Here is a 22660-nt window from a genome sequence, read left to right on the forward strand (position 1 = left end):
GATTGAGGTCTGAATCCATAGCTACACCTAGATTTCTGTCTTGGTTTGTGGTTTTTAACATTAGTGATTGAAGCTGAGCGCTGACTTTCAATCATTCTTCCTTGGCCCCAAAAGCAATTACTTCTGTTTTATATGTGTTTAATTGAAGACAATTTTGGCACATCCAGTTGTTGATTTGTTCAGTGCATTTACCCAACCCTTGTATGGGGTTATAGTCCCCTGGTGATATAGTTATGTAGATTTGTGTGTCGTCTGCATCATTATGATAATACACTTTGTTTCTTTCCATAATCTGAGCCAGTGGAAGCATGTAGATGTTGAACAGAAGAGGCCCCAGAAGTGAACTAAGAACCTTGTGCTTAGTGGAAACAGTTGGGGATAAAGAACCACTCTTGTATCATGATGCCAAAATTAAAAACAATAGCCATTATCATTTCACTGCAGAAAACAGGAGCACTATAAGCTGACTCCCTGAATTGTGCTTTAGGAGAATACATCCAGGTCCTGTGTTGAAATAACATAGACAATAAAAAAAAAGTCAGATGATGACATGGCTATAACCTTTAAATTCCTTCAGCATACTTTTCGCTCTGAGGTTTAGATTTCTTATGTCAACCTGGTTGTTAAAACAGTGTAATATCACTCTCCTCCCAGTGGAATCCTGCAGATCCCCTGGGATTCAGCAGGATGTCAGCCTCTCAACGGCCCAAAGCCACTCTGATACCAGCAAAACAAAAACATAAAGAGACTTTTTTTTAATTTTAAACAGGAATTGTTGCCTTCGCTGAGCTTTACATTACATCCAACTGGCTTGTATTTGTTTGTTTAGTTAAATTGTACTTATTCATATTTGTTTGCCACTCAAGCAGTGTGTGTATGTGTGTATGTGGGATGGTTTGTCAGTCCTTCCACTACTTTAGTGCAGACTGGAATATATGGGAACTGCGTAGATTGCGATGAAGTTGTGTTCAGACATTCCTGACAAAGACATAGTAATCCCGTGACTTTTTTGTTGGTGTTGTTGTTGTAACGGCTTGTCATTTAAATAGCCTCATACACAAAAGTGAGGGCTGTGCTGAAGTGCCTTAACATGCAATACCACTGAGGGCCATTAGGGGCTGGCTCCAATAGACTTCCATTCAAAAAGTGTTAACTTCTCTCACTAAATACAAAGTCAATACATTGTTTCCACTGGCTATTGTGATGTCATTCCATAAATGCATTTATTCAGGTCCGTATTGTTGTGGTCCGTCTGAAAATAATTACATGATTAATTCGATATTTGGCTTTCAAAAAAGATATGTTTGGGGGCGTGCCCGGTTTAGTTGCCATGCCTACATTGCTGTCAGCTTTCCTTCTTTCCCCCCAACCCATCCAAATATGATCACATCCAGCTCCAAAATGCCAGACTCAAGTCTTTAAAACAGCATTTCACAAATCCCTGGGTGAGGTCATAGTGGGTTTCCACTTGGGTGATCTTCTGACTTTTCTTCTGGGGCCATTATAGGGTCTAAAATTTAATTTTCCCAGTACTTTGGTTTATGACTAAGTACATTCAAATCTAATGATATTCCCATCAACCCCAGCTGTACAGCTGTTAAGTGCTATTAAGGAAATATTGGCACAGTAAAACATTAAGATCGAGAGAACTGTAAACATTGTATCTGCTTTCTGCTTGTCAGTGTTGCTGTTGTGTATATATTAACATATTGATATTGTCATTCAGCTGAAAGCACCATTGTGCCAAATTATAGCCTCATAGAGTAGCTTGCATGGCTGTAGACTGTAGTTATTTATCATTATTTATCTAACTGAAAGACTCTTCGGAGGGATATTTAAGGATAGACTGCACACTGTGACGCCTCCAAGTACATGGTCTACAGGAAAAGACAAATATCCCATTAGACAGTATTAAGTACAAATGTAATATACAGTGAGCAGAATAAAGAGCCCATATCAAAGAGTTTAGTCATTAATGCTGCTGTGATCACACAGTCACAGGTATTTGTCTGGTATCATATCAAAGAGAGCTTCTGCCCCGAACTTGAAAGGGATTGTCTTTCTCCTCATATCTGACAGACACTTAAGACACTCCGGTAGACAAGGAGACAGACACTCTCACACAGCTCTGGACAAGTGAAAAACATTACACCGCTGCACACATTGACATGCCAGTCACCGGCTATAATTGATTTTCTTTTAAGGTGTAAAAAAGGTTTCAAACCCCAGTATTGATGTAACCTCTATCCAACAAGAAGAGCAAGTGTGTGGATGTGCATGTGTTCAAGAAACAAATAGAGAGAATGACAGACTTAGAAACTGGGTAAAAACAAGCGTTTGAGAATGAAAGAGACTGACAAATATATATCGTAGACAAGTGGGCAGTTGAGGCTTTTCCAGTAGAATAATGGGAGTTGATGAGGATCAATTGGAAAATGACATGCTGCACTGATTGCACATCTATAAAGTGGTTGCTTTCACACAGCTTAAAAGAAGAGGGCCACCCCATCTCTATCTGTGTCAGCAAGAGATCTGACATAGACCACACACACACACACACACACACACACGGAGACGTGTGTATGTGAGGCTAGAAGAACAATCATTTACAGCAGCTTGCATTCATGTGCACCAAAACAAAGGGCATTGACAAATTAGTCTCTGCGTATTGCACAGTCAACAACACAATTTTTTTTGAAGACAAGCAAAATAAAATATCTGAATTGAAAATAGGTTTTCTACATTTTCTTTGTTACTCATCAACACACTCATTTAGTCTGGATGTGATTTAATTTATAGAAGGCTTCCTGAGGCACAGCTCATCCATTTCTGGGTTTATTAAAATATTTTTTTTTGTACTTCTCCTAATTTAGTTCATCTTAAGATGGCAACTAATGTGTGACGCAAGAGGAGACTAAATGGAAAAAAGGTTTTTTTTTTCTAAACCACTCCACGCTTGACAAGAGCAGGTGAATCTTTCTCTGTAAAGTCACCAAGGTGTGTTTCTGCAGATAAAAAATATACACAATCTGATGAAACCTATGAGCTATGTGTCTTGAAAGGGTATTTGCATACACAGTTTTTTGTAGAGATGATAAACAGGAAAAAAAAGTACTCCCTTTATACATTTTTGGATGAGTAACAAAAGAATACATCATGAGAGAGGGGCAGAAAGGGAGTATATATCAGTGGTGCCGCCAAACATAGTGCATACATTTTTTTTCTAGGGTAGAATATATTTCTGGCGGTTTATTGACAACTGCCCCTGTCTGTACTAAATAGGATCCTGCCAGCACCACTGGTATTAATTGCGGCATCTTCTATCGATTGTTGATAACTTTCAGAGCAAGGACAACACCCAAGGGCTAATCAGTAGCTGAAGTTGGCAGCTGAAACGTTTGATCAACAAAAATACATCACATTTGTAAAATAATAGCTTTGGACTTTTCTATAGCTGACCATATGTATTTACACTTTAGAAGGTTAACATTTAATTGTATTTTGAAAGTGAAAAGATAAACATAAGTAATTCGCTAAGCATGGAAGATTATTGCTCCTTTCATAAATGATGGGGAATTAAACAAAGCATTATTTTACAAGCCTGGACTCCAGGTCAATAATTAATCACTATCAACAACTGTCAACATAATACATGGGTGTTTTTCTATTGAATTATATATTCGGTGATAACATTATAAGGATTAAAAGTTTATTTGTTCTTTGCCAGCAGCTACAGCTGTAGACACGTCCACCATTGATTTTTTTTTTTTTTTTGTGTCTGTGCACAAAAACACTCACATACTGTACCGTTGGCACCTCACTGACAGTGAACAGAACATCACTTTATCCGTCTAAGGCTATTAAATAAACATCAAGATAAACCGCTTCCCTTCCCTCAACCACACATCAGATCATCTTCTGTCTCACCTGAAGCAAAGCTTTAGAGAAACAAAAACAAATGGAGAAGAGAAAAGAACAGAGGGAGGTGCAAAGTTATATTTCAGATGATTGTACAGGCATCGCAAGTGAACCATGAGGAAAATTCAAGTGAGTGATGTAAAAAATAAGATGGGGCCCATGATAATTTTGTCTTAAACACTTAATATCCACGATCCCAAATCTCTGTAATATAAATTAGGTGTTTATTATGCAGTCTAGGCATAATGACGCACTCTGGGGAATGAGAAACCACAGTACAATTACAGAGATTAGCATAGAGAACAGTCTGTAAAATCATTTCTTCAATCACAATGAAATTCTGGGTCCCAAGATTTCAAGTTTACAGATGCTGACAATTAATTCAACTTCTGATTTTTTTTTTTATCCTTATACATGTATGTATTATGCTAGCACCCTTTGCAGCACACATATTAAACAAATACAATTAAACTGTGAAGAAAAAAATGCCCCAGGAAGTCCTGATTTAAGGGCCAGATGGCAAATCCAAAATTGATTTTCCGTCCTTAATAAAAAAAAAAACAATCACAGTTAACGGAGAAAAAAGCAACAAAAAAAACTCTGACATTAAAGTTCAACTGAGGAACCACTGTCTATAACACAATCCATTATGTATCCCAAGCTGAATTAAAATGTTAAAAGGACATACAGTGAGGGAAAAGGGATTTTGATGTGTATTGATGCTTCATTTAAATGTAGACCCAAGTTACCCAATTTCATTGTGTTTAAAAAAAAAAAAACAGTTAAAGAGAAAAGGAATTATAGATAATATCTCTGGATCAAAGTGACAATAAGTTCCTGTGATAATTTAAAACCCTGGGGACCGCCATCAGAGAGAAGCCACAATAAAGGAGATTGCATACACAGTTTCTGTAATCTTGAGCACTGCATTTTATGTGCATGAACATTGTTCCTCAAAGCTCCTATACGTGTAAATCCTCAATTAAAACATGACAGTATTTGGAAACAAATCACTGCAATCCTGAAGTCACATTTTCTGCTCTAACCATTTGACAAAACTGCATAACGATCATTCGTCCCCTCACTACACTTCAGAGCGCTTATTTAATTATTAATTGTTCACTATGGACAATTCAAAGTTAAGCCAGTTTCTTATAATCCTTAAGATTTTCTTTATAACAAATGCAATTTTTGATACTATTGGCTGACATTTTGTCAGCAGTGGCATTCACTGGATTTGCATTCCAATTACCTCGCTAAGCTGTGGTTTTAATTCAAACGACATACTCAAAGGGGACACAAATATACATACTGGACATGATGTGGAAGACAAATGCCAGTGCATCTGTCCATTTCCTGTAAAACGGAAGATAACATTTGCTTATGACTTTTATTACCACATCTTACAAAAGTCTTGGTTGTCTTCTTTTTACAAGAAATGCAACACTATTCCTCCGCTCATGCCACACTTCGTTTGGCTGCCCTGTAGAACCACCATAGATATGCTGTATTTGACATGCACCTCCTTAAAGCTCCCATTTTGTATACATTCAGATTTCCTAATCTTTTTTTTTTTTAACCAAGTCCACAAGATACATACACACTGCTAAGTGTAAAATCGCTCAGTCCACAGAAAAATGCACACAAACTGAATTCAGCAACTGTGCTTTTTGGATGAACAGTTCAGGCTTCTGTAAGTTTGTGATGTCACAAACTCCTGGTCATGTCATATGTCTGCCCTTAGCACAAGCCACTGTCCAACCAAATGAATGAAAACATACGAGTGGCCATTCAATTGCGGTGCTAATAAGCTACAAGACCCCAACAAACTGTGGTTGGCTTGGGCATGGCCACTCAGACCAGAATCACCCAGACAGAAGAGAGGATCATTGATATAATTGCGCCTTAAAGACACGGACACAAAACAACCTGTTCTTGGTGGAACTCCAGAGAAAAACTTCGGCGAGGAGATGTAAAACTATATTGAGTTAGTAAAACCACAAAAATATATTCTCATGGATATATGTAAAAGACCTGACCTTTATAAACAGGATGTCTGGGCCTCTTTTGTCAAGCATAAATGCAGTTGAAATACGTACACAAATTGATTTTTTTTTTCTACAACGTTGTAGTTCATTTACACAAACTTACACTGACATAATAGCCACTCAATACAGCCTAGAATTAATCTTCCAAAATCAACCAGGAATAAAATCTGAGGAAGTACAGCTGGAAAGCCAAACGGAGGGTGTATTTACACAACAATAGCCTTTTTGTCACACATGTAGAGAATCTTATTTGATTTTTATTTCTAGGAGAAGTCCCAATCCAATGTCAATCTGATATATTGTTGTGTAAAACAAAATCAAAAAGTAGAACCTCAGAAACTAAACACCACATTTTAGCAAACACAGAGGAAAGTTGAACATACTGTATGTATGCTACTGCATCGTTAAATGTTGTTCTTATCTGGTGCAATGACAGAAGATGTGATAAAAATGAAAGGTTTCTAGCACAGGAACAAACATTTTTTTTCAGATGTATAAAAATTGTTTATCAATAGGTCAGTGCAGTTTCATTACCTCATCAAGCCTTTGAAGTCTTCATGAGGCCAGAACCACAAAAGCAAACATTTGATCACAGTCCAAAACCTGAGGACCGTATATGACTGGCTTCATGAATTCATTATTAATTAACAATTAATACTGCTCAACTCTAGAAAACAAGCTTGAATCATGCCCACACATGCTAAAATATCTACCTGGACTTCTCTGAGTTGTCACCCCAAAAGGATAGCAGCAGTTAACAATTTGTTTGACAGCTTGTTTTTGCCTGAAGTTAAGTTCAGACACTGAGGCTGAATGTGCCTCAGTGAGTTGATGTGATTATTATCATGTGAGTTGAGTTGTGTTGTCCACTGCTTACATCGTACACATTCTGCAAATGCACAATATACTGTACGTTATAGATAAGTAATGCAGGATTTTGGGGAGTTTGACACAACTATTGTTGTTGCGATGCAAATATTTTTAAAATAACTATAGGATAACAGTACTTTAAAATACATGCAAATATGACTGTTGATGATTGATTAGAGTTTGAATCCTCTTGCAGACTAGGGAATTACTTATTGATTTACAATGGTGCGCAAGGAATGTAAAAAAGTTCCGATAAAAATAACTATAAATATAAATATTTTTATATTACTGAGTTGATAAGTTCTTAGTGTGATATGTGCAGTAAGCATTGTTCGTGAACAGATCTATTCAACATATATGCCAGAAATGTAGATATTAACAGTAACTGGTCAAAAAGGGGACATGAGGGACAGCTATTAGCTGACCACAGGCATAATAAATCTCATTTTAATGTGATGTCAACATGCTTTATGTCAAAATGTAATTTGCTGCACCTTATCAAAAGGTCCTAATATTACTGTGTGCTTTATTATCATCTTTGTCAATTGAAGTTTCTTAGTTAGATAGATAGATAAGACTTCATTAATCCCACAGTGGGGACATTTAGTCGTCACAGCAGCATAGAAACACAGTTAGGAAAAAAGGTGCACACAATAAGAAAAAAATACAAATACGTATACAATAAAAATAAAATAGATAAAACTATATTTTTTGGGGGGGAAAAAGTAAGACCAATGAATAAATACACACACATACAAATGATATACACAAAAATAAATAAATACAACTTGGGATGAAAAAAAGTGTCAGGTGCTATAACATGCAGTGCTACATTATTTTAGGCTGGTGTTCAACAGTCTGAGAGCCGTCGGGACAAACAGCCAGCGGTAGCGCTCTGAGGGTGCAGCAGTCTGCCACTGAAAGAGCTGCTTAAAGCTCCTACAGTCTCATGGAGGGGGCGAGAGGTGTTGTCCATGATCGATGTCAGCTTGGCTAACATCCTCCTTTTAAACCACCTCCTCTATGGAGTTCAGAGGACTGTCAGTTAGTTGAATGAGCATGCAAGTTTGTGTACCTGAAAAAATGTAACTGGAGGAAGACAGCTGTCAAAATTGTAAAAGGAAAATGGGACATTATTGTGTAGATACAAGCTCATCTTTTGTTGTATTTATTTTTCACATTTAAGGTGTTGTGTCTGCTTCTTGGTGCCTTGCAATGCTTTTTTTTCCCTGTTGCTCCAAGGTTAACCTGATAGGACTTCTTCAAACAGCACTTTGTTTTCTCACATTGTGACCTATTTATTTGTTACATAATGCAATTGTGAGTTTATTACTCATTCTCCGTAGAGGGGGCAGTTAAATCATTATTTGTGAGACAACAATTACCAATAAAAGTCTCATCATTACCTCAGTCCTTATGACAACCACTAAAGGGAAACTGGCAAGGTGTACACCCAACAGCAATAATAAATATGCCTGATGAATTTGGAGTACCCCTGATCCAAACGGCTCCAAATTTTCACAGGGTTGTTATTGAATGGAATGGAGACTGCACACTACAACTTTATTGTAACAGCTGCCAGCTCAGCGAGTTGGCTGCAATGTAAAACAGCTGGGACAAGGTCTTCTACAGCTGTCACCCACTCATACGGATTCAGTCAGAGCGTAAAACCTACAAATGCCGGGCACTATTAAAATGAGGCTATAAATGTCCTGTGAGCACCGATAATACTGAGAATACTCTAATTAACATGCCGAAATCCACATAAATCAGACCAATCTGGATTTGTTTAGAAAATGAAGTTCTTAATGACCACTATCTAGCCTCCACAACACTTCCCTATGGCTGTTGCTGAGTAACTTGTGTTTCACTACAACCTGATTAATGGAGTGCTTGGCACATCAGCCACAAAAAAAGCTCCTATTTCAAGAGAGGGGCATCTTCATTGCTTCGTCTGAAACAGGGCAGGCTGAGTGGGAGGCCTCAGACAGATGTCTGACCTCATGCAGCTTCGACTGGCCACTGAGCCAGTAGACGATCCAGGGCATTATTTATCAGAGCCAGTGTCTATTTCAAAGACACTTTGAGCAACTCTGTAATGGCCTGTTAGGGCTAAAACCAGGAAGATTAGAACATAGTTTGTAATAATAAATATTTAGTTTGACTGTTCACACATATTAAGGAGTGCATCAAGTTAGACACGATGATAAAATTTACTTTTATACTGCCTGGATTTTTTGCATGTTCTGAGACTAAACAAAATGTTTCCATGCATTGTTATTTGGGCTCTGGTTAGGAACATTTGGCAGTGAGGGTTGTATTTTTACAAATGTATTACACAATTTATGATTTTTTTTTTTTTGGAGTCATATTTAAAGCCACGTGGTGAATATAAGTCCTGTATTTCCTCTTTTTAGCTTTGTTGGTTTCTTTCTACCAACCCGAGAAGGCAATATGAGTCTTAAATGGCTAAAAGCTCCATTATGTTTAGCAGCTCGTTGCAAACTGTGTCTATTTGCTGTTTGGTGCAAAGCAGGTAGTTGTTTTTAATAGTGTTTTTTAAATAAAGAAAACTGCCTACTGCAGCAAATGTCAACACCTCGAGGACCCCATAAAGCAGAGAAAATGTGAATTAAGGTGATAATTATCTTCATCCTGATGAGGACCCGTTTGCCACGTAGTTTTCACATTGCCATTTGACTATTTGTATTTGTATATTTATAAATTTAGGAATATATGCCATTGAATATGTTTTAGCAATTCAAAAAACAAACAATAGAAGAAGCTACCTGGGAACCCCAAAACTTAACATATCTAGTAGAGCAGTGAATAGCTATTGCAGCCCAGCAGTGAGTAAGTTGCACCAGGAAACACTGTATTTTTCAAAATCTTATTTTTGGTACAATAACATTCACTGATTTGAAAATATGATATTGTTTCTGGAATCCGAAAAATAAATTCCCTTTTTTTTTTGTGTGGGGTGGGGTGCATGTCCGTGTTAAAAAGATCTTGCAGATTTGAGTATCAGTGGAAAATTGCATGTGTGCTTGAACTGTTTGTGAGAATATCACAGAATATATACCTTTATGTGATACATACTGTACCTTCATGTACAGGTTCTATGACCTCTGTGCTCAACAGCGTTTCCAGACTGTGTCCCTGCCAACCTCAGACATATTCACAAGAAATCTAACCCACATTCTGCTTTTGTAAAAGCTCCAATTGCTGTGCCTCAGTGTTTTTGTTAATTAAAGTTAAATTAGAAAAAGTTGCTTCAGAAAGAAAAGAAATGCAATAGAAGAGAAAACGATGTCCGCGTATATTTTGAACACAGCTGTGGGATGCCTACGTTTGGAAGTAAATATGGTCCAAATATTGATTTTAAACAGTAAATGGTGCTAATAAAGCTTTTATATGCACACTCAAATTTCTTGAGACAATTAATTAATCCTTAATTGGTCAGAAGAATTGTTGCTGTTTAAATTCTCTGAGCACTTAAAAAGTGCCCTGCCTTTAAGAGAGCGCTAGAAATACAATTTCTGATTACCACTGCTAAGCTTTCCAGAAAGCAACAGAGATAATTTCCTCAATGTCTCTTGAGGGAATTGCAACGAGCTTCGCAAACGATACAATGACTGCACAGTCAATACCACAATGTCGAACTTCAGTGTTGCACAGACCATTTCAAATACAAGGCAAAGCCATTGTGATCAATAGATAAATAGATTAAAGCCATGTGATATGGTGGTCCAAATTATAATTAAATTTAAACTAGACACTAATAAACAAGGATTTTTTTTTTTTTCTTTGTTCACCACTGGCCTCGGCACAAGCTACTATTGCTGAGCTTTATAAACTACCTGCTAGATCCTTAAGACTGACATTATCTACAGTAGATTGCCCTCTCAAGTCTAATTATTTTTCCAACTATCTTGCAGACTACCAGGCTCATGGTGTGTCAAGTAGAGACCATTTCAAGCCAGTGGGGTCTGTCCTTTTAACCTGTGTTAATAAACACTCATCAACACACATTTTGTAAACTGCTAAGAGGGCTGAATCAAAGCTGAGAGGTCTACTTTCTAATAGCTGCTGTTTTCAAAATGACAAGGTAAGGATTTATTTCCTGTAATTCTCTGAAAATTGAGTTCACAATAACACACTCTTACCTATTGTCCTCAGTATAGAATGTTGTTCTAAAAAACACCCATCACATCCTCATGATGTTACACAGGCATTTGAAGGTTTTTAAGTGCTCTGGAAGTGTTTACTAAGAGTTGGGCTGTGTTTGTTGATTCATTTTGATTTCACTTGTAACCCTACTTGCATACTTGCAGTATGCTCTGATGAGAGGAAGCAAGTTTACACTGTTCAAGAAACTCAAAGCCATATATATCATAATGATAGGAGTCAGACAAGCATCAGTCAACCTGTACATTCACATTAGGCCATTGTGTGGTAACTATGCCACAGTAGATTATCATTCAATTTACTTCTCATTGGTTGTCTGATCTATAATGTAATGCAAGGAATCTGTCTGAATGTGCATACTGTATGTACGAATGTTTGTCCCTCACATATCTCGACAACTGTTTGTTCCATCTGGTTTAAACGTGTTGAGTGTATTGCTGGGGCCCCGAGGATGTGCATTTTCAAATTCAGTGCAATTTGGACATGCGGTACGTTTTTTAGTTTAATAGACAGTCAACCAGCGTTTTGTGTAGCAGCGGAGGTAGGGTTGTGCCCCGCAGTAGTGCTTCCAGAAAGCCTCGCAGTGGACATAATCCCCATCTCCACTGACAGTACTGGTTCAGCTGGGCTCAACTTGCTTTTTATTGGTTTTCCATTGTCGGTGGATGGTATCTGGTACCTGCTACCTGCCAGTATTTTAGAAATGACTCCCATCGGGGTTCCAAGTAAACAGTGATTTGTTTTTAGGTGATTTTTACAGTGACGCCACAATGGTTTCATGCCATGACATTATTTTGTGTTTGTCCACACCGGCAGCACGTCTCCAGCAGCGCTGCTGCAGGTTGTCCTATCATTGAATCGTTGAGTTTCCCTTTGATAATGGCCATCAATATTTAAATATTTGAGGTCTGACAAGTCAAGAGTTGTAACCAAAAAGCAGGAACATAATTTCTGTTTACCTCTGCAGAGCGAGAGACACAGACACACACACACACCCAGAGAAGAGATAAATTGAAGGAGAACGCGCTGGAAAAATGCTATCCTTCACCTGTTAAATTATTGCCATGCCTATGCTGGGTTTCTGCTATGATTTTATAGTGCACATGTGATCACAGATAGTAAACTATTATCGAGTATAGTTCAGCCGGTATCCTCAATAAAGATGAGGCTGTAGTCAAGTGTGTCTTCACGTACATCTGAAATTAAGAACTTGAAATAAACAAACAAAGAACAAAGAGACAAAGAAGCTCATCAGAAAACATCAGCAAACCACACAAATTTGAATAATTAAGTTTTGACCAAGGGCAATTTCCCCTTGTCTGTCTTTTTTGCAGAATTTGTTCCACCTACCACATTAATATCAGTGTTTCTGTTGGCCTCATCTAGGTCTCTGCATTGTGATTGCAAGTGTTCATGTTCAAATGTGTGCAACAACATGGGAAGTCCTGAGCCAGTTTGCAGAATTGGTACTGATTAAGGAATTTCTTGATGAATCAGTATGAACCAGTTTTACAACCTGATTCATTTCTAAGTCATTTTCGTTCTGTTACCGATTGCATTGTAGGGTCGCGATGCAAAGTGTTAATAATGATGCAAAGTGTCCCTTGTCCAGTGCTGAATTGTTCCTCATACAATTTCACCAAAAACAATCTGAACTATCCCTTTAATGTCGCAAATGTATAAATCACAGAATGTGATCAACAAATAAATAGCTCACAGAAGTTTTAATGAAAAGCATCCACACTGGCAGCATTGGTGATTGAAGTGACTACGGTCCGACTGGGTTAAGGATATTTAATTTCTAACAGATTTTGCTGGTATAAACTGTTGCTATTTTGTAGAAACAGCATATGAACTTTAGTATTGGGGAAATTGAGAGAGGTTACTCATCATCCCATCCAAGTCCTATCGGCTCCTGCCATATCAAATACAGATGCATATTCTGCGGTCATTGGCTATTATACATATTAACTTCTGGCCAGGGACACCATATGAAAATGATCCCTGTGGTTAACTTTGGCTTATTTTGTTTCTGTTGTTAATTGAAAAGTCGAGCAACTATGACTGCAGCATGAAGAGTACAGAACTGAATTTAAGCACAGATAGCAGACGTTCATAGCTGTAAGGCACAGCAGAAAGATACACGGATACACAGATAACAAACACGGTGATATATCACTTTGTCCTGGTCCTTTGAAACTCTAGATTTGAGAAGATCTCTCCTCCATCATTTAAACACTTGCATATACGCACACACAAACTACCATTCACATGCTGTCAACAAAAGTAGAAAGAGTAGATCACAGAGAAAGAAAAACAGAAAAATATTGTCACAGAGAGAGACAAATTACAAACAAATGGAGGAAGCATGTGACGGGACGATGAAGAGAGAGCAAGTGGTGACAAATGAGTGAGTCAGATGGGAACGGAGTGAACGAAGTGAGGAGTGGATAGAGTTAGAGTGGGGCATCCATCCATCATGCAATGCTGCTTCTGTCAGGCACGAGTAATAGATGTGGCGAGATAGAGGAGAGAGCTGACACTGCCTCAATCTATCTCCACTCACTATCTGGGTTAGCTTGTCAGGTCTCCTCTGTCACCTCGGACCAAGACAATTACGGGCGAGAGGGGCGAGAGTGGCACAGTTACATACGAACACATGGACCCAGACAGAGAGACTGGCATGCACTTCAACACAGTACAGCAGTTTCAGAGAGGAAAACAGTGAGGCAAAGAAAGCACTGTTGTGACCTCAAATGCTGTCACATTGATGACAGGAGATCATAAACTTAAACTACTACATAATGCAGTAAGCAACATGATACAGACTCAAATTATAAATACATATATTGAAAGGAATTTCAACAAAAGGCCATTTTTTTTCAAATAAATTGTTAATAAGTTAACATTGTAAAAACTTTTTGTGTCCAAGCTGCACTCACTGTAAAAGCCTTCAGTAAAAATAATTGATTGATTAAGGTTTGTATTATAAAGCAGCAGCAGTCTTCAGTGAATGGTATTTGTGTTTAACTGGTGTTAACCACAATTTTTTACATTTCGGCTTTTTCTGTTTTTCAGTAGATTAATTCTAACCTCCCAATTAGAAGAGTTTGGTGCTTAATTCAATTCAGTGCAACCATAAATATCCACCATAAAGTAACCGTAACCATGCGTTGTCCAATGACATTTCTGCACACACCCTGAAACACGCACATAATTAATGGTAATTACCAGTGGCCCACTCTAAGATATGGTAATGTAATACTTTAATCATGATTATAATGCATTGCTTTATTCATGTGTCTAAATATGACCAGACATGTTGCTGTGGCTTCAGCAGAGTTGTAAATGGGGGCCGGTTTCAGGCTAATGTTTCCACCAGTTGTGGCCAATCAACTCTTACCGTCCCACTTTTGAACCAGTTTTCATTTGTAGCTGTCCATGAGTGAGAAACCCTGACTGGATGAGGCATCTGCAGCTGCACATGTATCTGTCCCACGTCCCTGATTGGAAACGCAAAACACCAGAAATCCCTTGTGTAATCTCGTTGTCAGGTGAAAAGAAAATTAAACTCATCCAAATAAAACATAGTTTAGCTTGACACACACGACTGAACCTCATTTAAAAAGAAAAAGAAAAAAGGGAGATATCACATTTGATGTGTATTAATAAAGATGAAATAAAATATAATTTAAGGTGAAAGGTGTAAATATGTTTGCGGCTGTGACAAATTATTTATTTGATCTTCTTTGGCTGAGATTGTGCTTCTTTTGTATGTCACTTTAGCTTCTGAAAGGAAAAATAGGCAGAAATACACATGATAGGTCTTGTGTAACTTTGCAGAGGTCAACGTGCCCCCCGATTCTAATCATACCCTGAGATATGCTGCCGCCGACTGTATATTGCAGAGACAAAGTCAGATCCCAAAGGTGGGTCAAAGGATGTTAAAAATAGATCCCCATAGTACTCTTGACAAAATTGAGGTATCCATCGCTACTGCTACAACCTATTTAAGCCCCTGTACCATATAGTAAACCGCATTGAAGATCCTACTGAGGGTTAACATTTTATAGTCTGCAGCATTTTAATTGAACTTCATAGTCACAACAAATTTGCAAAATAGGTTTTCGATTGTGATAAAAACAAACAAAAAATAATGTATTAAAAAATCATTCCAAGATCAACATAATTAGTTAAAAAAAAAAAAAAAAAAAAAAAAAAAAATCAGATAAAGTTTGGGATGCTGTGGTTTAGTTGAGCAATGTTGTATCCCTCTGCCTGCCTGCCTGTTCAACGCAGCACCGCTCTAACACCACGCTGCTTGGCATTCAGCACACTGCTCCCTCCTGCTCTCTCTTGTTCCTCCTCCTTCCCTTCACCTCTCTCTCTCTTTTTCAGCAGAGCCTCTCAGCCGTTCTACCCCGGTGAGGTGGGATTGCGCCACTGAACCAGCATCTGTTGCCATGCACATGCACACGTACACAAACTGTAGACATTTAAACCCCTACCGTAGTGGACAGCAGGTCTCTGTGTTCAAAGCCTCCCAAAGACAAATTTTGGACATTAAAACTATAAAACAGCGTGTTGCCATATCACAGCCTTAACACCTCCCGCTTCATTACAAAATATTCTCACCTTATGCTCGTCTTGTTTCTCTCATTTGTCATTTCCTCTAGCTCTTTTTCTCTTCAGTTTCCCTTTTTTTTTTTTTTTTTTTTTTTTCTGCTTCTTCTCTTCCCAGCCATCTTCTCTCAACCAACACCTTCAACCTCCACACTTTGTCATCTTCACCCTTGTCTTGCTTAGCCATTTCAATGACCACTGCACTGCGCCAGTGCCGGTGAATGGTCTGGCTGCACCCATAAATCATTCCGGTGTAGGCGGGGAAAAGACGCTCTGGCTTGTTTGTATTTCTTTAAACCAGTGATAATTGTCTTGGGCGGCAACGACCTCAGGATGCAGCGATGGTGCCTTTGCAAATGCAAAAGCGTGTAATGTACCCGTCAGTCCACTGCAGGACACTGTGTCAGTGTCACATTTTGTCCAGGCGTCAAAAGTATGGTGCCGAAGGTTTAGCCAGCAAGAACCAGGTTTAGGAAACAAATAAATACTTGGTTAGGGTGAAGAAAAGGTCATGGTTTAGGTCAAAGTAAATATATTTTATGTAAGTAACATTACGTATATCACATGATTTACTTTTGCTTTGTAGATTAAACACATGCATGTATTTGTGAGGCCAAACGGGACACTGACACAGTATTCTCTGCTGGACTGATGAGTGTATTACGTGTGATACCAAGCTGAATGGCTAAATTCCCCCCAGAAAAGAGAAGCAAACAGACCGGCCTGATTCAGATCTTTGTCAGAATTTGCTGTTGTCAACGTGTAGCTAGCTCAGAGGTTGTTTGTTGTTTACTGTTGCAAAGGATTTTAAAAACTGTAACACACAGATAGCAGAAGAGGAAGAAAATGTCGCCTGAAATAGTCGGCCGATGGCAGGGTTATATCAGCATTTTACATTTAGTGAGTCAGACTAACTTCACCCAAAACACAGTATTCGCTCTTAATTAACATGCCTTGTTGAATAGAGGTCACTTCCCCCCCAACAGCCACCCATGTTCCTGTTTGGATTTCTTCTTACTATCTCCACACTTTCAGCCGTATATCTTCCCTTCCATTTATTTGTCTTTTCTTTAGCCTGTCTTTCTTTGCATCTCTTTCTTGGCTTTTACTTTTGCCATGTAGACCCTTCCTGCAGCCACATCATCCTATCGCTGTGCATCCTTCCTTTTTGGAGATAAAGTAAATACTGCCATTCACCAATGTAAACATACATTCAGTCTATACAGTGTCACAAACACTGCATGAGCCTCACTTGTACTTACAGATGTATACATTACTCCCCCACAGTGATGAAACTATTTTCCTTCTCTCTCTAAAACTCATTAAGTTTCTCTTTGTGTGTTCCATTTTTTTTTGTCTGCTGCCTTTCTCAGACAGACACATCAATCATTTAGACTTATACTCCTTCAGAATCTACACTTCTCTTCAGCTTCATTATTCACTCTGACATTGACAGAATGAGAGGTATTTTAATATGATGCCAATACTAGATGGATTCATAGTTCAAAGTTAGTTCAAAAAGGGTTTGGATTGCTACCTTGCGTATTGCATTGGCTAATAGCATGGACCCAGGCCTGTCAGCATTTATTATAGTTGTAATGCATTATATGACTATATTAATAAGGTTGGTCCCTGATTGTGCCATCTCTTATTAATCTCCCACCATTGACTGTCTCAGTTTGGAAGGAGAAAAGAAGCCCACCCTGAGCACCCACTGAATCATAGCTACCTGAACTACAGAACAGCAGTACACATATGACTGCTGTGTTCAAAACAAGGCTTGACAGCAGTTTTTCTCACACTTACTCCTCTGGTGTTGTTGTTTTTTCTGAAACCTTCTGTATAAAGCTCATTAAGCCAAGAGGGATCATGAAGCGCCATTTTCATGGCCTATTTTCATATTGGGAAAACAGGGTCAAAAGAGTCTCTGCCCTTCCTCTCTGCAGGAACTTTCTGCCTTTCCATGCCTGTCTATCCTAACTTAATCCATTCTAAAGTTTACTGTTTAAAGACACACTCCCACAGTTTAAGCAAAATGCTTATTGGTTTTCTTGCAGAGGTACAGATGAGATGACATACATACATATGGAGCTACAGCAAGTGCTGGTGTTCTTAGTTTAGCTCATTGATTTCAAACATAGCCAAACAGTCTGCTGTATCAAAATACAACAAAAGTCCACCTGCAAGCACCTCTAAAATGAGCACATTATATCTGGTTTGTTGGTTTTGTTTAGTTACCGTACAAAAACAGGGAAATGTGTTTTTTCAGGTGTTTATGATCCATGCTATTCTAACTCTGATTAACTTCCAGGCAGCAGCAGCAGCAGAAAATTGCAACACTGGGAGCGGAGTTGGAGCTTAATTAGCGAAGCATACTGTCCGGAAAAAAAACAATAACTAAATATAATAGCATTAAACAAGAGTGTGTTTTTATTTTAATTCCAATTAGTCTGTTCAATGATATATGCATGCACATGCTTCAGTAAGCTCAATGCTATTTAAGCCTCAGTGTTAGACTGCACAGACAACCATACAACACTGAGTACAGACAGCAAACATTTGCAAATGCATTACAGAACATGATAGGTTAGGCTGACAACATAATATATAACATAATAGCATCATTGATTCTGTGAGCTATTAAGACATCGTAACACATAACCACTTTTACCAAACAACCAATAGTGTACTCTGAAAGGAACCGTTCCATTGTAATATCTTATCATTTCTGTTGGAAGATCAAATTTGAAATATGATATTTATTGCAGCCAGTTTATCTGCAGCTAAAGTTAGCTTTAAAATATAATTTGTCAGCACAACAATGCCTCTGTGGCCTTTGGGTGACTTATGTGGAACCACTTTTCAATGAATATCATTAAGTATACTATATACAAATAAAGAGAGGTAGTGAGGCCTATATGTAATTTTGTCCCTTTTTTTTATACAAATATATTACAAAAACTGGCTTTACCTTTCAACTGAAAGTTTTATTTTAGTTTTTTTTTAATTTAAATGGTTTTTTTTCCGACAGTCTAGACTTGAGAGTTCACTCGCCGAGTTCGGGCCCATAAAGGATGCACATCAGCGTCCTAATCAGTCAAGACTTTAGACAGCATGTGAGGCCAAGACTTCTTGAAGGCTCTCTGCACACCGTAATGAGATAAAATCAAAGGTATATGTGCTTCTTCCAGACTTTCAAAAAGAAAAAAAAAATGGGTTACATTACCTGATACTGAAAAGAGTTATTTAAGAGTTATTTTGCAGCCGCTTCTTCTCCAATGACTGCCAGTGTGACTGTTGATAAAGGCGGAAGTTGCAGTACCACAGTTTGGCCTCTAGGCCAAAATCGCTAGATCAGAGCAAGACACACAGAGACGAGACCGAGAGAGAGAGATAGAAAGACGGACAGAGCACTGGAAAATAATTGCCCTTCACACAAATTACTGACATAACATAATTAGAGCCTACACTGGGTTTCTGCTGTGAATATATATTGCACATGGCAGATGACATCACAGATTTCACACATCTGTCTAGTTTTGGAGCCGCTTGCATGACACATGAAAAACAGGTGTTTCATCTATTCTCTGGATCAGACACCGCAGACATGAGGCTGGATGGCTGCCCTGAGTTATTAAATTGGCGCTGAAATTGAAATCAAGATGTTCCGCGAGTGCTGCACCACAAGGGTGTGTCTCAAGCTTTAGTCCTGACTTCGGATACGCTGTATTGAGGTGTCCTGCTGTCACCATAAGGGTGCCGGACAACCAGCCGAGATATCTGGAGTTAAAATACCTCGTTGAGAAATTGTCCTGCAGAAAGCCTACAGCGCAACACTGAATTTATATATATATATATATATATATATGTGCAGGTGCTAGAAGGGAGGTTTTGTTACCCTTTGCTCAAGAGCCATGCTAGCTGATTTCCCCTGATTCCAATCTTTAAGTTCAGCTATCCCCCTGCTGTGTAGATTTATATTTTAAAAAAAACATGAGAATAGTTTTGATCAGTAAGCGTTTTTCCCCAGAATGTTGGAATTGTTTCTTTAAGACTTGTACGATGTGAAGTCAGAGTGAGGGAGACGGAAGAAGCAGCTGAACAGGATAATCTCTAGATTTGGCAGAAAAGAAATGGTGTTGGTGGTCATGTGCAGCAGGTATGAACTTGCGGCTTTGAGCAAAGATAATGTTGCCAAAGTGCGGAGGCAGAAGTCATTCTAGTTAGGATGTGAAAAAGGTTAAGGCAGGGTCGGTGGGTGTGAGGACTGACGAGAGTGCTTCTGGGACGCCAGGACTGCCGTTGAGCCGTCCCGAGGACTCGCGCGCCGAACTCGGCGAAACACCTGTGAAGGGGTGGTGCCCACTTGATAACCCCGGTGAGATGTAATGCACGCTCTCACCTTGGTGCTGAGGCTTTTGTAGTGTCTCAGGTGTGTGAGCCCAGCACGGATAGTGTTAGCATAGCATCCCTGAATCAGTGAGACGTTGGGTCGGGAAAGACGGACGGTAATACTGAGTCAGCTGACCTTTGCGGTGTTATTGTACTTTGCGTGTCTTTTTAAACTGTGGCCGCTCTTGACTCGTGCACGATTTTATGCTTGCTTATGCTGAGGGTTGTCAGGTTTTAGCACAGCTCCAATGCTGTGCAATAATGGCAAACAAACATTATTACATTAACTTTACCAAAATGAAATCCAATTCACCTTTGTATTGCTGTATTGTTTGTGCCTTAAGTGAAGTACACTCTGGAAGAACAAGGGTTTTTAACTGCATTAAAAATGTTTGACAATCACTCTCAGACATGCGAGAAGATTGATTTTTTTTTTTTTTTTCTTTTTTGATTTTTAAAAACATTCCATGTGATTTTTTTTTTTTACTCAGGAACACAAACAGCTTTTCTCACACGAATAGCATTAATATTCTGAGTCATTGTTTCTCACTCAGCAGTGCAAATTGGTCTGTTTATGATCATTAAACAGTCTAATTTATTTGTCTCACCACAGCAACATCCCCAAAATGCTCAAAGCCATTGCTTTTAAAAAATATTGAATTAGTGTATTTGCAAGCACAGTTATACCCAGTTATTTATTTAGGATACTCAAGTATACTCAAATACAAAAGCTGGAAATAACTTCCTATATCTGATTCTTATGTTTTAACTGCCTGCGTGAACTCCACTGTTTCCATGGCATTGTGAGAGTATTTTGCTTATTCATGTGGGGGATATGGAGATGCATTATGACACTGCATCTCAAATAAGAGCTTTACCAAAATAGGAGCTATAACCCCTCCCGTGTTGTGCTCACTGTCACAGAGGTTACGGTTACCAAGAATTTAGAGAATCAAGGCAGAGATAATTACAGCACACTTTGGGCTACATCTACTGGCCTCTTAATTATACAAAAGCATTACTGAAATGTATTTCTGCGTTGGTTTGGAGACAAAATCAGCCTGCAATCTTCTTTCGGAATACTTTCGGCTTTAAGCAGTATACTCATGGTCACGATCAGTTATTGACTTCCTACGTTTCCCCCTTCATTCCAGCCTTAATACAGTGATTGCATGCATTTGGATTGCAGTTTTAAATGCATGAAAAGCTCACAGATGCTTTTAAACTTCAGCCTGGACACCGTTTGAAGCCACATTCAAACATGATATGTTAACACAAGAAAGAAAAAGAGTGACACAACACAGGCAATAGCGATTGAAATATTGAAACCAGGCTTGAGCTAAGCCACAGATATACACATTTGGAGATAGAAACAGGAAAACCAGTGGACAACTTCCTCCAAAGCTCATTTAATCCTGCATGTGTGTTTACATGTGTTTTAAGGGGGCTTAGAGCCATCACAAAACCCAATCAAAATGCAAATGAGACCGTTAAAGGGCCGAGAAATTTTACCATGCAGGTAAAGAGGAGCTGATGAGCTGACACAGCAAACGAAATTGCTGGCAGTGTGCAGCTCTCGCTTGAGCTTTATGTGATTTCCCCTCATCTCCCGGTCTCTCTTTCCGTCTCTATGGTGCAGCAGCAACCATTACACAGCAGTCCATCGGATACTATAGCATCGACAGATTGACAGCGTATTCTCCACTTGGCCTCCAGCATCATGGGCTTTTTTAAGGGAATCATTTCAATGCAAGCTTCAACATGTGCTCTCTCTATCTTTTCTCATTCCTGTGCTATCTTCTTGCCCCCCCCCTGCCCCCCATTCACTTCACACCTGCACTACCATGCCCTCCTAATCTATTTTATTCCATTACATCCTCATACATTTTCTCCACACCTTTCCAGCCAGCCGCCCTCTGTCCTGCCGTTATGCCCTCCCGTCTCCCCTTCCCCTTTCATCCAGCCCCTCTCCATTCCCTTGCTGCTTCTCTGTATTCCATCTCAGCACCATTCCCCTCTGCCGTCTTCCCCTGACAACTCCTTTTAAGCCCCTCCTGTCTCACTTCTTTGCCCCCCCCCCCTCCCCCCCACGTCATATCCCCCTCAGAGGTCTGCTTCTTCACCTATACCTTTCTTCCGTGCCGGCCATTCTCTCCCTAAACTCTCAGACTCCTTCTCCTGCCATGCTGTTTCATTAAGCTGCCTCCTGTTTCATCCCATCTCTGTCCATCTCTTACCCAATCCCATCTCCTCATCTGTTTTAGACCTTCGTCTTCACACGTCCCATGCTTTACACCCACTCTCAGCAGCATCACACACACCCCCCCCCCCCCCTCTCCTCTCCTTTCCTCCTGTCTTTAATCTAGAGAGGATATCACCATCTCTAAATCGTACGGGAGAGAAAACACCAGCGCCATTATCTCCCCATCTGCCATCTCTTCTGCCTCCCTGTCCGTGTACTCAACCCTGCTCTTCTAAAATTACAAACCTCAAGAAAAACAAACAAACCGATGCGGCACGAAAAAGCCAGAACATACAAAGAGCAGGAGGTGACGGGGGGGGGGGGGGGGGGGGGGGGGAGGGGGGGGGGATTGGGGATAATCGGATAGAGGAGAAAAGTA

The 22660-nt window shown here is 39.2% G+C and overlaps 1 protein-coding gene across 7 annotated transcripts in view; it reads right to left on the reverse strand.

Annotated features, from left to right (window-relative positions):
• The window catches only part of LOC138197262 (leucine-rich repeat and fibronectin type III domain-containing protein 1-like protein), a 175006-nt gene that overhangs the window by 151424 nt on the left and 922 nt on the right, over nucleotides 1-22660 (reverse strand). The window contains exon 1 of one of the 7 annotated variants that reach the window (XM_069147960.1): nucleotides 15660-17411. The exons of the other annotated variants lie outside the window; for them this stretch is intronic. The gene's annotated coding sequence lies outside the window, so the exon portion shown is untranslated. Of the gene's footprint in view, nucleotides 1-15659; nucleotides 17412-22660 lie in introns of those variants that run through there. 7 annotated transcript variants of the gene reach the window in all.

The sequence above is a fragment of the Embiotoca jacksoni genome, unplaced genomic scaffold, assembly GCF_022577435.1.
Source record: "Embiotoca jacksoni isolate LCO1_2020_lvr unplaced genomic scaffold, fEmbJac1.0.p SCAF_14, whole genome shotgun sequence".
Taxonomy (NCBI): Eukaryota; Metazoa; Chordata; class Actinopteri; family Embiotocidae; genus Embiotoca; species Embiotoca jacksoni.